This window comes from Perissodus microlepis, chromosome 18, assembly GCF_051167445.1.
Source record: "Perissodus microlepis isolate ML-2025 ecotype Zambia chromosome 18, ASM5116744v1, whole genome shotgun sequence".
Classification (NCBI taxonomy): Eukaryota; Metazoa; Chordata; class Actinopteri; order Cichliformes; family Cichlidae; genus Perissodus; species Perissodus microlepis.
This window is the reverse complement of record NC_140478.1, coordinates 16012705-16027801: the sequence shown is the minus strand read 5'-3', so window position 1 is coordinate 16027801 and position 15097 is coordinate 16012705.

Sequence of the window (15097 nt, the reverse complement as noted above, 5' to 3'; positions counted from 1 at the left end):
TAAATGCCTGTAGGCCAATGGGCAGTTAGTTGGGGAGTGTCTGCTCTCCCCCATCCGCTCAAGTGATTAAAACAAAAATGGGGGACAAGAGAAGGAGATAATGAGTTGCATTTACTTCTGTTTACCTCGTGGCTCTTATCACTCGTAGTTCTCATTCGTCTCAACACTCTCGTTCCTTTATTTTTTCCTCCCTGTGTGAGTTTAGTTACGCTAGCAGAGGGCCAGCAGCAGGAGTTAAATTTAATCTCTATAGCAGAGATAGTAGCATTTAAGACACAGTAACTGAGTAGAGGTTGGGTTAAAAGGGGCAAAACTGAAGCCAAGAAAAACTCTGAGTAGGTTTAGGTTAGAAGAAAAAAACAACTTAAGTGTCAAAATTGTGCACAAGAATATACAAGAAGAACTAAAGGGGGGAAAAATATTTAAAATAGCATGGATATAGCAGTGGCACACAGATTGGGTAACATTAAATGAAAAGAAAAAGAGTGACAGGGATATTTCGTGGAAAAAATATTGTCTTGGGGATGAGTTCTTGAGTGAAAATAATCACTTTGCTGTTGGTTGGGTGACTGGCAATTAGAAACCCCAAAGTCTTGATGTGATTTAAAACTTGCATATTCTTCTCTCTGAAATATTTCTCACGTTATTTTCCTTTTCCATTTATTTCTGTGAAACAGGCCACCGCTAAGCATACTGTGAAGACACATAGCAACGCTAACTCTTTCAAGCCGACAGAAAAAACCACAAGCTTCAAAAACCTGCCTCCTCAGACTGTCATCACTTTAAAACATGCAATGAAACAGTACTGCGTTTCAAGATGTTTCCTGTTAGCACAGAATAAAATGCAAAAGCTAAGTGCATCCATACAAGCGAGGGCAGAAAACACATCACCCGTTAACACTGCAACCGTTACTGAAGACCCCGTGTGTCACGGATGACAGCTTTAAGCTGACATAAGTAAGGTGTCAGATGTCTTTGGGGCACAGAGACCTGTGATCACATGTTTTCACCTTTGCTTTCTACTTTTTATTTTACATATTCAGCACACAAGGACCCCAGAATTCAATTTGGATCAGACTGAATATCCCACACCAAATATTCACTCCCTCGTTCGGTTTCATCATTATGGAAGCCCGTTTCCGCCACTAAAAAAAAAAAAAAAAGGATCCATAACTCAAAATTTCGAGTTATTTTCTCGAAATTCTGAGTTACTTTCTCGAAATTTCGACATATTAACTCGAAATTTCGATTTATTAACTCAAAATTTTGAGAAAAGCAACTCGAAATTTCGAGTTAGCGCTGCCAATCAGTAATCTACGTGAATGACGTCATTTCCTTGTTACCCGGAAGCTGAAGCCCTCAGCTACAAATGCTACAGCTAAGCTACCGGTATTACATCCAGTCGTGAATGCAGAGATTGCTGAGTGTTTTCAGCCTGGCTTCACAAATGATGAAATCCCTTTGTTATTAGCTGAATCACATGGTGTTACTATCAGCAAACGTACTCGCGAAAGCGCCAATTTGTTGGGATCCGTTTTTGAGTGCGCGGTCCTCTGCGCCATATGCTTCCGGGTAACAAGAAAGCGACCTCATTCACGTATATTTTTGATTGGCAGAGCTAACTCGAAATTTTGAGAAAAGTAACTCGAATTTTTGAGTTACTTTTCTCGAAATTTCGAGTTAATAAGTCGAAATTTCGAGTTATGGATACTAGCTGTTTTGTTTTTATTTAGTGGCGGAAACGGGCTTCCATACATCATCCACCTCCTCCCTGAAGATCCACACTATAGATATGTTAAAAAGGTACAACTGCAAAATTAGGTGATCTATCTGAGCAGGTTTGTCTATTTAAGCAGCACTTGTTGCACCATGTATGTCATCATGAATGTAAAATGTTTCCTCAAAAACTGGAATTCTTGGGGAACTCTTGAGAAAGGATAATGACTTAGAAATAACAAATAGTCTCCTTTAAATAATGATGTAAATTCAGTCTCCCATATAAATATATGAGGTCATAAGTATATAAGTATTTAACTCTATAAAAATTCACTGTGGGTTTGCTGGTGATGAATGGGTCAGATGTTTTGTTTGTTTTTTTAAATAGCATATGTATAAATAGCAATATTTTCCAAAATACTAAAAAGACCAATGATAGTATTATTGTCACTTAAAGACAGCATAGCTACTGAAAGATAACATCTGTCCTTCAGCAGCGATATTTGAGGTGCCGTTAGTGGCAAACTCCTCCCTGGATGATGGACAGAGATGAATGGCTCACCATATGCTCAATAATGGCGCAGTTATTACAGAGAATTTACCTTTCTTCCAGAAGTTAAGACGTAACCTTGGAACATCAGTATGTGTTGCTGAGCCTTAGATTTGGTTCTATAACAGGGCTTTCTAGCCCTCTTTCAAACTTGCATTAGCAGACAACTGTGAATCTAGGACACTTTCAATTACACTATGCCTCCAGAGTGAAGCCTACAGTGATTAATTAAGTTGCCTTGACTTTCTTTTTATCAAGCTGAAAGATTCCTTTCAACTCGTACAAAGCTCTTCGGTCCTTGTTATTAGAAAAAGGCATATGTAGATATGAATCAGAGGTTTTTTAATTAATTTCGTCAGAGTGCAGAGTAAAATCATGAGAATAAGATTTGTATGGAGGAAAAAGGAGTCTGATCTGATATCCCCAATGACAAAAAATACTTCTTTTAAAAACTGCCTCTTGTGTCTCGTATGGCCATAGACCTCCCAGAGAGAACATATACAGGGAGTGCAGAATTATTAGGCAAATGAGTATTTTGTCCACATCATCCTCTTCATGCATGTTGTCTTACTCCAAGCTGTATAGGCTCGAAAGCCTACTACCAATTAAGCATATTAGGTGATGTGCATCTCTGTAATGAGAAGGGGTGTGGTCTAATGACATCAACACCCTATATCAGGTGTGCATAATTATTAGGCAACGTCCTTTCCTTTGGCAAAATGGGTCAAAAGAAGGACTTGACAGGCTCAGAACAGTCAAAAATAGTGAGATATCTTGCAGAGGGATGCAGCAGTCTCAAAATTGCAAAGCTTCTGAAGCGTGATCATCGAACAATCAAGCGTTTCATTCAAAATAGTCAACAGGGTCGCAAGAAACGTGTGGAAAAACCAAGGTGCAAAATAACTGCCCATGAACTGAGAAAAGTCAAGCGTGCAGCTGCCAAGATGCCACTTGCCACCAGTTTGGCCATATTTCAGAGCTGCAACATCACTGGAGTGCCCAAAAGCACAAGGTGTGCAATACTCAGAGACATGGCCAAGGTAAGAAAGGCTGAAAGACGACCACCACTGAACAAGACACACAAGCTGAAACGTCAAGACTGGGCCAAGAAATATCTCAAGACTGATTTTTCTAAGGTTTTATGGACTGATGAAATGAGAGTGAGTCTTGATGGGCCAGATGGATGGGCCCGTGGCTGGATTGGTAAAGGGCAGAGAGCTCCAGTCCGACTCAGACGCCAGCAAGGTGGAGGTGGAGTACTGGTTCGGGCTGATATCATCAAAGATGAGCTTGTGGGGCCTTTTCGGGTTGAGGATGGAGTCAAGCTCAACTCCCAGTCCTACTGCCAGTTTCTGGAAGACACCTTCTTCAAGCAGTGGTACAGGAAGAAGTCTGCATCCTTCAAGAAAAACATGATTTTCATGCAGGACAATGCTCCATCACACGCGTCCAAGTACTCCACAGCGTGGCTGGCAAGAAAGGGTATAAAAGAAGAAAAACTAATGACATGGACTCCTTGTTCACCTGATCTGAACCCCATTGAGAACCTGTGGTCCATCATCAAATGTGAGATTTACAAGGAGGGAAAACAGTACACCTCTCGGAACAGTGTCTTGGAGGATGTGGTTGCTGCTGCACGCAATGTTGATGGTGAACAGATCAAAACACTGACAGAATCCATGGATGGCAGGCTTTTGAGTGTCCTTGCAAAGAAAGGTGGCTATATTGGTCGCTGATTTGTTTTTGTTTTGTTTTTGAATGTCAGAAATGTATATTTGTGAATGTGGAGATGTTATATTGGTTTCACTGGTGAAAATAAATAATTGAAATGGGTATATATTTGTTTTTTGTTAAGTTGCCTAATAATTATGCACAGTAATAGTCACCTGCACACACAGATATCCCCCTAAAATAGCTAAAACTAAAAACAAACTAAAAACTACTTCCAAAAACATTCAGCTTTGATATTAATGAGTTTTTTGGGTTCATTGAGAACATGGTTGTTGTTCAATAATAAAATTATTCCTCAAAAATACAACTTGCCTAATAATTCTGCACTCCCTGTACATATTTGTTTTCTTTCTGGGAGATAATCCATTTATTTGGTATTTCCTCCGCTAGATTTAGAGTGTTTCTCCTGCATCTGCAGTATTTGTTGTACTAAGCCCTATAGCTTGTGGCTGTAGTATCAAATTGACATGCGAGTGGTATCTAGCTTCTCATTAGCATGGAAGAAAAACACGTTTTCCCTAATGCCATGCTAATTTTAACCTCCTGAGACCGGAGATCTTGTTTGGGATGTATTTATTTAAAGTTCTCTTAGCTATTTGAGATTGTTTGGACTCGATAAGTATAAAAACTATGCATTATCTTTGAACCAAAAGTATGACCTCATGTAGAGACAATTGGTTTATTTTAAAATAACCATTGTTGTTATCAAACTATTGGACATTTTATGGAGCAGAATAAAGTATAACAAAAGCTCAAATGTAATGTTAAATTTAAATATGTTATAATAAGCAACATACATGGTAACGTAGTATTTATTGTGAAAACTGTGACGAGTCAGACAAATCATCTAGAGGTTACACACTGTTACGTGCCTGTGTTGGTGGGTTATCTGTGTCTTAATGTGTGTATGCAAATTCACCTGTGCAGGGGCTCGGCCGTGATTGGTGGACCTAAGGAGCGGCCTGATGTAACTGGTTCCTGCTGTTCACATGGACTATAAAAGGGCGACTGAACAGCTGCGGTGCGGGGGGTGTGGCAGACTTCCCATGCACTTGCCTCAGGTCCAGGCGGAGCAGCCTTAGCAATAGCTGTTTGGTTAAAAGTCGGGCATGTGTGTGAAGTGCGGAGCAAGTAGGGGTGAGCTGCCGATTATTTTGGGAAGCCTTCTTTTCTCCTGTGTTTGTAGACCAGGGAGGTCAGACTGTGTTGTTTCTTTCTTTTCTTTTCCGTAAACAGGTCAAAGGGGAACCGAAGCCTAGGTTGAGTTTTGTTTGTTGTGTTGGCCTTAGCTCACCCCGAATTATACACTCCCACTACTGTGAGTGCCCTTGTGTCAATAAACTATTGTTAAAAGTCCGATGCTGTGGCTGTGTCTGTTTGGGCGTGGGAAGTCACGGGACACCCCGCTCTTGTTGCGATCGTTTCGAGCCGGGTCGTAACACACACTGAACCATGTGTTACAGTAGGCAATACTGTAACACCATTATTATCAGGTCTTTTTACCTTTGGTCACCTAGCACTGCATGAAATGTTCCTTCTCTTAAATTGTGTTTGTAGGAACACAACAAATGTCACAATCAGGCGCATGCATGCAAAGATTCACTTGCCAAAAATTTAGCTGTAAATGTCATGAAGCATTAATGTTGTGTTTCTGCTGACAAACCCCTCAACAAGTGACTGATTTTGGTAAATTCAGTGCATCATAAATGGCATAACTGCTTCCTAACGATGGAAACAGTTTTCATTGCTTTCCTCTGTACTTATTACAAAAATTGCAACTTCTTCTGAGTCATTTTCTGTTTGTTAGCAGTTGCTTTCAATGATTTTGTAAAGAGAGAGTCAGACAAAAGTATCTGAACAGACTTTAATAATAAAACATAACAATCAATTTCTTCTCATTTTTAATTCACAAATCTATTTAATATCAAAACAAGAAAGACCTCCATCTTTTGTATGCATAAATGTTACAAAAAAGTCTGCAAATGGAACTTTAAAGTCTATCCATACGCTTTGTTGTGGGGGCATGCTGTGCAGGAGGTGATGAGATTTGCATAGCTTCATAGGACAAAGAGAAACTATTTCATGCATGTCACTATAAAAGTTGACGGTGTGACCGTTTAAATTTTGCATTTTTTTACACTGTGAATTTTTCCCATGCTGGGAAACATACGCCACACTAACAGCAGATGTAAAAGAACTTTTCCCAGCAGGATTAATTTCATTTTATGGTTTCTTTAATGCGATGCATGTCTTTGCTCCTGTTCTGTATTATTTCTTTGGGAAAAAAGAAAAACTCTGAACTGTCTTTAGAAGAACCCACGCACCTCTGGTCCTCAAATGAGTTAGCCTGCATGGGATAAAAATGCATCAGGGGGTATGTCAATTCTCATTCGCCCTGTGTGTGTACGTTGACATGTAATATGAAAGGATGTAAATGAAAGCTTTCTGAAGGTAAGAAATATAAAAGTACTAGTCTAGTCTGCCTAATTGGACATGGAAACTCCTCATCTTCAACCTGAGCTTAATAATGGAGACAATTCAAAAACAATGCCTGAAAACAACAACAGCAATAACCTTACTTTGTGTTTTGTTCATGACAGTGGAAAATCTTGGCTTTAACATCACAGTTATTTTTCAATTAGGCTAGGGTCTGGTAAGCAGGATTAGTCATGGCTTGTGGTTTGCATTTTTTCCTCATGTTTTTAAAACAAGTGCAAATATGAGTTTCAAGCACACGGTGAGAAATCCTTATGTGAAGTAGGGCTGCCACAAACGATTATTTTGATAGTCGACTAGTCACCGATTATTTTTGTGATTAGTCGACTAATCAGATCATGCATCCATTGGATGTAAAACGTACAGCTTATTGCACCAGCAGCATCTGCTCTTATATAACTATCATTAGCTTACAGCTTTAAGTGTATAAGGTATGTGCTAACTAAAAATAAAGGCAAGATCACAGTTTATTACATTTTAATGAAATTTGCAGATTGTTTCAGTGAAGCTTAAACTCAGGCGTCTGCTCCTTGCTATCTAAAATATAACAGGACTCCAGAGTATATTCTCGAGCATCTCACACTTCTAATAATCAGCTGTCTGCTTGATGTTTATTCAGCTGTGTAAAAACTACAACTTTAATCTCAGCCGAAACGATTTACTCAGGAACAAATAAAATACTGAAAAAATGCCAAACAATAACATATTTAAGTTATTTAAGTGACTTATATATCATGTTTAACCTGAGTAGCGAAAGACAGCGGTGGGTTTGAAAACGATTTGCCGGGAGTCCGGTGTTCTCACGGCTCTAGTGAGCGTTAAACCCCGGCTAGCTATCTAGCTAGTGGGTAACAGACGTCTCCAAAAACGTCGGAGCGCTTTTGAAAATATGTGGTGTCTTGATAAACTGAGCAGATATTTGAGGTTTACACAGCTACATTCTCACCTGAAAATATGTTAAATGTTTATTTTGTGACCCAGAAAGAGTAATAAGAGAAATATTAAAACTAACTAGCTGCCGCCATTGTTGGAAACTGAGCTGGGCCGCGCTATGAATTCTGGGACACAGCTTCTTCTTCTTCGGGGTTTAACGGCAGCTGGCATCCTTGTACATGCAGTGCTGCCATCTTCTGTTTCAGTCCGTTATTACACCCTTAAATCCTACTACTTATTCCTGCGTCTTTTGGGATCTTACAAAGCTTCAAACGACGCGTCGACTATTAAATTAGTCGTCGACGATTTTGATAGTCGACGTAATCGTGACTAGTCGACTAATCGTGGCAGCCCTAATGTGAAGACAGACATATTTTGTTGCAGCTGACATTACACTGCATGAGATTCTCTGTTAGTACGCTTGATTGAACTGACAGGTAACATTTCTGTCACAAGGTGTAGCAAAAACAAGAGAATTGTCTAACCACAAACATTTTTTTATGATGCTTTTGTTAGGATGCCTGGGTCGTTGACCTAGAGGTTTGAGTTTACTATATTATTTATCATTTCTAGTCTTTGGTTTCTTTGTCTGTGTTCTGTCTTATGGTTTACGTCTCGGTTCCCTCTGTTGCAGTGCCTGCGTGTGAGTCTGTGTCTTTAGTTCAGTCTGTGTTGTTTCCTGTTTTATTTTGAAGGTCCATGTCTGATGTTAATGTATGTAGTTTTGCTTCCCCTGTTTCGTTAGGCCTGATTTGCCCCAGCTGTGTTTCCCTCCTGTTACAAATTCCCTGATTGCTCCCTCTGTGTATTTAAGCCCTGTGTTTCTCTGTGTCCGTGTTGCAATCTACCCTTATCTTGCTGTGTGTTCTGTCTGCGTAAGTGTGTTTTGTATTCTCAGTTTTGTTACCCTTTTGAGTTCAGCATTAAAGCTGTTTAAGTTCACGTTTGTCTCCGGAGTCTGCACTTTGGGTCCTTTTCCTGCCTGCACACAGCCGTTCCATAACAGCTTTACTTTTTTAAAGTAAGCTAAAAAGCATTCTTTTGGCATTTCTGGTGGTTAGTTGTTATGTATCTTTCACAGATGAGCAAGGATCATAACAAGACTAATGTATAACACTTAAAACAACAATAATAAAAAAATATTAGTAGCAATATTCCTTAATTCCCAAAACAGCTTTAAAATCATAAAAAATACAACATTCTGTGCCAGGAAGCTTTGGAAGGAGAGCAATAAGAGGATAAAATAAAAAGAGTCATTATAACTGCACATCCTCATAACACAAAGACTTTTTTGATGGATGGTTATAGAGTGTTACTCATTTAGTTCTGCAAGAGCATGAAATGTTACAATGTTTTTCTGTGTCTTACCCGCATGCCTTGAATCTGGGTTTCACTTAAGGTTAAGACAGATTTAGGTAATATTCTGTGTCTAGAAATCATAAAGTGTTGATGATGTCAGGATCTTCCGTCCTGCCATATTCCCTTAAACAGATTTTGGATTCAGTTTGATGGCTACCTTTTTTCACTGTTTTCACTTACAGCCAAGATAAATAGCAGCTGTCAGCATAATCATGTAATTCTTGGAAGAAAAACCTTGCAAAATAATTTTTAAGCTACTCCAGTACTCTCCTGCAAGTACCCTGATACATAAAACATGCCAAAGATGACATTAACTGAGCTTATGACAACATTATTTATTAATACATACGACACCATTACCAACATCTTGGACACCAAAGCTATATAAAAATTTTCGTATTTGCAAATTTGATATAATAAATTAGAAAACAACTGCTCTCCTGTGGCTGTGACATCTTTGGTTGACCAAAAGTATAGTTCAACTTTTTATGAAGTTTGCTTCATTTTATATTATATTCTATAAATATGTTGTAATATTAAAATATTATACAGTGACAATGACAATTTAACACATATAAATGGATGCATTTTCTGACCATATATCTTCCTCCTGCTCCCTGAAAATTGGCTCATGGTCTCCTTTCCAGTAAGGTGGTGACTATTAAGGATAGTCATCATACAACATTATGACTGTATACCACTTGTATTGCTTGTGGTACATTGCATGTAGCAATACTTACTATAGATTCAGAAAGGTATGTTTTTGTACAAAAGTATGAGATCTCTTGAAAGGTGGACCAGGTGAGCATTTTTATGTACTTTATTAACCCTTTTTTGTGTCTACACTTAGGTTAGTACAGAAACGTTGGCTATGTATAGAATACCTGCCAGGAAAAGAAAATGCAAGTTTATGTACAAAAGTATAAGATCTGTGGCACAGAAATAGCTTAGCTTAGCATAAACTCTGATGGGTGTTTTTGGGTCTGCCTAAAGGTGTCAAAATGCACATACCAGCACCTCTGAAGTAGGGGTGGGTTTTAATAATCGATTCATCGATTAAAATCGATTCTGGCTTGGATAGCGTGAAATCGATTCATTAAAATCCTGAATCGATTTTTTAATATAAATGTATTTTGCCCGAAACTCCAGAATCTCAGGTGAAACGTCACAAAATTTTGACAACCACCAAACAGCTAAAACAGTAAATGAGAGCAGGTACACGGATTCTGCACTAAGATGTAAACACAAAGCGCGGACCCGCGGATCAGAAACAGTGAGATGTCGCCTTTCTCACCCGACGACACGGACACGGTCGGGGCTGAAAGCCGACAGCTCGCTGATTCTGATGCTTCAGGGGTCCGCGCTTTGTGTTTATGCCCTTTTTGCGCTGATTCTAAAGCTGTTAGTGTGATCTCTCTCCGAACAATATTGACCGAACCAGCAGCAAAAGAAGATCCAAACAGCGCTTCACAAAAACATCGTCATGAATTCCCTCTGACTTTTGCTGTTTTGCTTCCACCACGATAAAATCATACTTTATGCACAGCTCTCTCTCTCTCTCTCTCTCTCAGTGTACTTCAAGAACAGTTCCCGTCTATCCCCGAAATCTGTTTTCTGCATTATTCGCTTGCTTGTTACGCACAAGACCACCGTTATTTACAGCGCTGTTGGCTGATGTTTTTTTTCCTTTTACTTACTTCCGAAAAGAAAAGAAAAAAATTCTGCCGTTCAATAGGCTTCTGAACAAATTTAAAATTTTTAAAATTGTGCAAAATGCAAAACGCTTAGCCATGTCTCTAATAAAACCGTTGTAACTTCAGAGGTGATGTTCATATGCTGGTTAATTGTTTTGTTTCGTTTTTGATGTACTGTGGAATATTTTTATAAAATCCCAGGCCAGGAAAATCACCTTCATGTTTTTCTGTGTTTTATCTTCAGCTACTTTGACACAAAGGCATCTGCTGTGATCCTTACACCTTTGATAAAGTCTTGAAAGTGTCAGCTTCCTTTTTATAGATACAAAAGTATGTAAATGTACTGATCTGAATTATAATATTTCTGACTGAGGCAAAATTTCCCAGATTCAAATCCAATTGAATCAAATCGAATCGAATTGAATTGAATCGAATCGTGGATCGAATCGATTCAGGACCTTGTGAATCGGAATCGAATCGATTCTAGAAATCAGTGATGATACCCAGCCCTACTCTGAAGCTCTAATTAAGTCAATCAAATAGATATTAAACTAAATAATGGAAACTGCAAGAACTCTACAGAAAAACTCAGTTTCTTGTTTTTTATGCTATGCTAAGCTAACAGGTTAGCTCAGAATAGCATTGTTAGTCATCCCTTCTTTTAACTTTCAGCAAGAACGTCAAACTGTTTACTCAACATTACTAAACTTTAAAAGGTTTCATTAGAATCTACTGAGAAGGTTTAGCACCCATCATGAAAACATTTAGCCTTTAGAAGTTTATCAGAACTTGAGAACTTGAAATTGTCTGAGGCTCGCAAAACCACATTAGTGTAAATACGTTTGATCAGCATCAGACATTCATAACGACAGCTTGTAATTCTGTTCTTAAACAACCATTTTAGTAATGAAGACCTGAACCCTCATTGCTCCATATAAATATACAAAAAGCACATTAACTCTACCCTTTGAATCATATGGCACATTTAATCATGCACACGCTAACAGAAACACTGAATGCGTGTCTCCTCATGGATCTGGAAACTGTTGATTGAGAGCACTGATTTGAGCTGAGGGGGAGCTACACTATGAAGGCCTGTTGTGAAATGAGGACTGACAGATAGGTCCAAATAGCACCCTCAGATATCTAACACATGAAATGTGTTTAAAGACCTACTGAATGCCTGGCTTGTCTGAGGGTAATTATGGTAGATAAAAACAGCCAACTCAGAGTTGACAATTTTCCATCATTGTGGTTAAAAAGCAGATTTTTCCATTTCTACTAAAAAAAGAAAAATGCAAAACGTTTGCTCCTTGTTTACATAGAAATGACAAGATCGTATCAGGGGAATTGTAGCCAACACTAGCTTCAGAGTCATTTTCTACATGTTTACAGTTGTCAAAGGTCTTGGTGTGTGACTTTGGTGGAAAGCAGATTAGATGAGAAAACTACCATACATGTAGATAAAGCTGAAGTCATTTCAGGGAAAACAGATTAAAGCCATATGAAAGTTTTTCTGAATGTGTTTCCTTAAGAGCCCATGTTGTGCGGTTAGACATCTTTAATTCCTTCCACATTTGGGATATATGGTACGAACACTTGCGGACACTCATACGCCAGCGTAACACACATTCAAACTGTTATCTCCAGTGATCTTTAACACACACCACAGTAAAACTTTAGTTCTTTTCCAACCACAGAAAGTGGTAAATGCAACATATGTGGAGTAACTGTTTGTCTACATCGTGATTAGCGGCTGAAGCTATTCGACTTCTGGTGAGCAATCAACATATTTCTTTTTTTATTTTGGCTTCTGTTTTGTTAGATAGCGTATTGCAAAGTGCTGAAAATGATCTGACAACATGTTGCTACGGCTGTGGTCTGGCATCAGACCTGTGATCTGTCAGAAGTCTTGTGACACATATGCTTTGCATCACAAAACCATTTCTAAAACCATTAACAAAAATATGAATACATTTGTCTCTCTAAATTTTACACAAAGAAAAAAACACTACGGTAAAAATTACTTGGCACTTACATGCGCTTTGATTCATAAAATAAGATGAAGCTGCCATCAGAATGATAATTAATGAGTCCTAATTCATATAGAGGGAGTCAGTGAAGCGTATTTGAAAACGAGTTAATTGGATCAGACAGAGGAAGTCGAGCAGCAGCGTGACAGATGAGTTGGTGTCAGCAGCTGTTACAGAGCTTCCTGGGTTGATGTGGATACCAGTCATCAGGGTCTGGTCCTCCTGTCCATGTGTCGCCGTGGGGAGACCTGACCTCCATTCACCCAGCTGACATAACTTAGCACTCCTTATGCTTTCTGATCTTAAAGACGCGACAGCAGTGAGCTGGCCTCAGAAGAAGAGAGAAAAGGTGAGAATTAAAAGTGGGACAAGCTGGAGCAGGAAAACTTACATCACTTCTTGTAAAAACTGGAGGTTAATTCTCTTTTTACAGCATAAATAGTTATGGAGTACTATTTTGTGGCTTCCTCTATAAAATGTATCCAGCCAGGGGAAATTACCAGACTTAATGTCTTTATGGAATTTGTGACAAATTGTCACCAATTTCATATATATATATGTATATGTATGGCTTTATCTTCTCTTTGCTAAGATAATGCATTTTAAAAGACAGTAAGTATGAGTTAAGCGGGACCAAGACTTCAAGGCTTCCTACTTGGAAAGAGAAGCACTTTTTAACAGGGGCAAATAACACACTACCTTCATTCTTGCAGAAGAATTAGAAACCCCTTATTGTTTGGCTATATCAATATGGTTCAACTGCAAACACAGAAAGAAGACTTCTTCTAACACTGACACATAGGAAATTATTTCAGCCTTGTAATTCGTCACCAGCAGTCTCGGTACAAGAAGGATGTGCGGTCAAAGCTTGTGCACTATACCTCCTAGGGTGGCTGGTGGCCCTGTGAGTATAATCACAGATGTGCTTGTACCCCCTTCTCTTCCCTTCTCTACCAAAGCAACAAGTCCATTTAAATCCAAAGTTCTTCTTTTTTTCATCTTCACAATGAACTAAATGTCAAATCTTCAAATCACAGGAAAGAGGAGTATTGGAATTAAATTCAGACTTTATAAGTTTACAAAACAGATCTTTTAATCCCACAACAACCAGCACTGCTTGGAGAGGTGAATTGTGACTTTAGAAAAAAGACTCCCCTATGTTGAGTATTACTAAATGTAGCATATCTGCAGATGGGACTCAAAATACTAACTTTTCCCCTCCTTATGGTGTTGTGATTGACAATATTAAGTTGGTGACTCATCAGCCAGGACAAAATAAAGATAAAACAAATGTGACATTGCATAACAGTCATGCTAACACTATCCAGACTGGAAGAGAGTTGTGACGTGAGTACAGACCGATAAATCAAGTTTCAGTAAATTATCATCTTCATTTCAATCATATTATTTATGCATCTGCTATACCCTGAATTTAAAAATAAATCTTTGGCCTAACACTGATTAAAAGTGCTACATACTGGTATTAGTATGTTAGGTATGTATGTGTACTAACTTTACTATAAACTTTCATACATTTTTTATTAAAACAAACCAAAATCTTTTTTTCACTCCCCTTTATTAAAGGCTCAATTCCATTTAACTGCAAATCATTTTTATGTACTTTATTAACCTTAAATGTCTGTCTGCCGTCTGGACTAACCTATACATAGCATACTTGCCTGCAAGCTGAATGGTCCGTCCCTCCTGGGAGAATGCTGGACATTCCTGAGCAATGCAAAGCAGGGACCTCCAAGTCAGTCAGGTTATGGCCTCTTGCTAAATGAGCTGTATCTGGTTCAAATGCACACTGATTACTGAGAAGCAACAGAGTTTCCACTAAAGAGAAGATATTTTAACACCTATCCTGATGCAGTACCACGAACAGTGTCTATGTTGCTTGATTGTTTTTGTTGTTGTTGTTGTTTTTGTCTCTTTTACAGAAATGTGGAATTCTGAAAATCAGTTCGTAGACGTAAGAATCTTTTTTGATTAAAATGCAGTCACTGTGGAACAAAACCTTGTCAGTGTTTATCTCAATAATGTGTTTATTTGTGAAATTTTAGAAGGCTTCAAGGATCATTTTCTCCCCTAATTTTGCAGATTCTCTCACATCTTAAGGCAAGTGTTCACATTGCTTAAATATACTGTAGACTTCTGCGTGAGTTTCCGTGATCAAAAATCCAGCCTGAAAGGTTTGCTTTGTCAAAGATTTATTAAAGTACCTTTAAATGCAGTAGCATATGCTTGGTTCTTTTCATTTGGGGGGGAAAAATGCCCAAGACATCCGGTTCAGAATAAAGGAGCAGTTGAAAACTTGAAAACTGTGGCTGAGATTGTAAAGTTTATAACATCTGTAGGCGAAAGAGTTATTTATTTAACTCTGCCAGAGAAACACAGCAAATGTCTCACTGTTACAGTTTTTCCTTCGTGCTCCATTTACAGTACTATATGCATTTGATTGTTATTTCATAGAAATGGTGTAATTTCTAAAATGAACTGAAATCAGTTTACAGTATCACAGCATGTACCATATGTGTAATGGCTGGTCTTTCAACACAGAATTCTTTCTTGACGTTAAATGACTA